This window comes from Gossypium raimondii, unplaced genomic scaffold, assembly GCF_025698545.1.
Source record: "Gossypium raimondii isolate GPD5lz unplaced genomic scaffold, ASM2569854v1 Contig00265, whole genome shotgun sequence".
Taxonomy (NCBI): domain Eukaryota; kingdom Viridiplantae; phylum Streptophyta; class Magnoliopsida; order Malvales; family Malvaceae; genus Gossypium; species Gossypium raimondii.
The window spans coordinates 33,174-35,997 of NW_026291365.1; the positions used below are offsets into that span (position 1 = coordinate 33,174).

The window sequence follows — 2,824 nt, forward strand, 5'->3', positions numbered from 1 at the left end:
GCGTTAGGATATGACACTCCAGGTTTGTATTCTTTGAAAATTAGATTTAGCTCTTTCTTACCTTCTTCAACCTCATCATTGTTCACCATACTTTTTTATCTTGGTTCTTGTTCAGGTTCAACTAATCCTTCCATGTATCGAACAGTAATTGCATGGAGCTGCTCTCTTGGCTTAGTTTCTATTTTACTAGGCAAGCTGCCTTGTGGTCTTTTCGGAATTAATTTAGCAAGTTGACCTATTTGAATTTCGAGTCCTTGAATTGATGCTTGTTGATTTTTCAGTTCTGCCTCAGCATTTTGAAAATGAGTTTTTAACATGGAGATAAACTTTTTCAAGATCTCCTTAAGGTTCGGCTTCTTCTTTTGCTAATAAGGTTGTTGGAAGCCTAGAAGTGGTTGCGCTCTTTGATTTCCTTAATCACCCCAAGAGAAATTAGGATGGTTCCTCCAACCTACATTATACTTATTACTATAAGAGTTATTTTGGGGTTTAGAATTATTACCCATATAATTAACTTGTTCATTCTTTGTGCTAGGACCAAAGGGTAAGCATTCTCGATTATTCCTTCCACCTCCATTTACATTGCATTCCATCACCAGATTCACCTGTGTAGAAATATATAAACCATCAATATTCTTATTTAATACTTCTACTTAATTTGATAACATGGTGACTGCAACTAAATTAAAGACACTAGCTGGTTTCATCGCTTTGCCTTCATGACTTGCCACTAATAATTATTTAGTTTCATCTCTTTTATAAACTCATAAGCTACTTTGGGTGTTTTACTGTTTAGTGTTCCACCAGTTGCTGTGTCAATTAACTGCCTAGTTGAAGGATTCAAATCGTTGTAGAAAGTTTGAACATGCAACCATAAAGGTAACCCATGATGAGGCCACCTTCTTAAGAAGTCTTTGTATCTCTCTCATGCATCATATAACGTCTCTAAATCGATCTGCACAAAGGAAGAGATGTCATTACTCAACTTAGTTGTTTTAGTTAGTGGAAAGTACTTTAGAAGAAACTTCTCAGTCATTTGAGCCCATATAGTGATAGAACCTCGTGGTAAAGAGTTTAACCACTACTTTGTTTTGTTCCTCAACGAGAATGGGAACAACCGTAAGTGAATGGCATCATCAGTGGCGCCATTTATCTTGAAAGTGAAAGTGTCACAAATATTTAGGAAATTGGTCAAATGAGTGTTAAATCTTCATCTTACAAACCATCAAACTAAACATACTATTGTACCATCTAAATAGTGTTTGGCTTTAGTTCAAAATTATTTGCAGCAATTGTGGGTCGCACAATACTCAATTTAACCCCAGTCAGAAAGGGCTTGGGATAATCGTACATAGTACGAGGAATAGGAGCTGGAGGAGGTAACTAAATATTCTAATTACTACCCATATCCTAAGTAATAATGATGTCCTCTTGTTCGTCTATTGTATTTTGTCGACTCTGCCTTGCTTCTTCACGATTTCTACAAGCAGTACTTTCATTTCACTATAAAAAAATAATGGTCCCGACGTGTTTCTTCTAGTCAAAAACTAAAAGAACTTGCCATAAGAAAACAAAATAAAAATTAGAATGTAGAAATTAAATTTAAAATATAAAATAATAATAAAAATGGTTAAATTAATAAAAATAAAGTTTTCCTAATATTCTAGTCCCCGCAATGGCGAAAAAAACTTGTTGTGTCACGAAACAAACTAAAAAAATGACAAAGCGAAGTGTACCTATCGATAAATAGTATAGTATGGTGAGTAGAGATATCGTATCCACAAGACTAAAAGTATTAGTAATTACCATTTTCCTATTATTTAGTCGACAAATTAGAGTGATTGGTTTTGAACGAAATTTATTCAATTAATCTAACTAAGAACTCAACAAAAAATAAATTAGAAAAATAATTGAATAATAACCAATGACAGAGACAATACCTAGGAAAGAATCCAGCTAGACTTCACCTTTTATTATGAATCTGAATTAAATGATTTATTCACTTGGTATCTTAATCTGTAGAAATCCCTAAATTATGCTAATATCTCTTTCGAGAGCAAGAACAATTGACTCTAGGTTGATTAATTGAAATATCTTTCTAATTAAAACCCCTATCGTTGTATTAACTCGATTTATGGATTTTCTTATTAGATTTTACTCTAATCCGGTAGATTTATGTTGTCCTATTTCTAGTATTGCATGCAACTCCACTCAATTATGCTAGATCTACTCTGAAACATGGACTTTTCCTCCACTGAATTAAGCACATTAAACATGAATTAATATCCCAGAAATATTAAAACAAGATGTAAGCACACATAACTGACGAAAAGATTCAATTATTTATCGCATAAAATAGAAATTAAATAATAGAATTTATCATATGTTTAATCTTCCCTAGGTATTTAGGGAACTAGTTCATAATTCTGAATAAAAACATCTCAAATTCAAAATAATCACAAGAAATAAAGAAACTCATAAAAACATCAAAAGATATTAAAAGGAGGTCTTTAACCTTGATTTAGATTTGCTTCAGAGTTGGCTCCAATGGTGATCTTTGACTTGTTTTCTTCCTTATTATCTGATTGCTCCCTTCCCTCTTCTTCTATTTGCTATTTATAGATTTTAAAATGCTCAAAAAGGCTAAAAATTGCACTTTTCTATGTGCTTGGGAAACAAGTTGTGAAATTGACAAGGTCTGGGACATGGCCGTGTGTCTAGCCCGTATAGCTCACACAGCCGTATGTCCAACACGTGTGGGAAGGCCTAGCCCTTGTGGCTCTTGAAATCTACATTTTTTGTTTGATTTTCACTCGTTTTTTGC

At 33.3% G+C, this 2,824-nt stretch overlaps 1 non-coding gene across 1 annotated transcript; it reads left to right on the top strand.

The window, feature by feature from the left end:
* Positions 1-881: 881 nt before the first annotated feature.
* LOC128037708 (small nucleolar RNA R71) lies at positions 882-988 on the top strand. The gene has a single exon (XR_008193406.1). It is a non-coding gene; the product is annotated as a small nucleolar RNA R71 (small nucleolar RNA).
* The last annotated feature ends 1,836 nt before the right edge of the window (positions 989-2,824 follow it).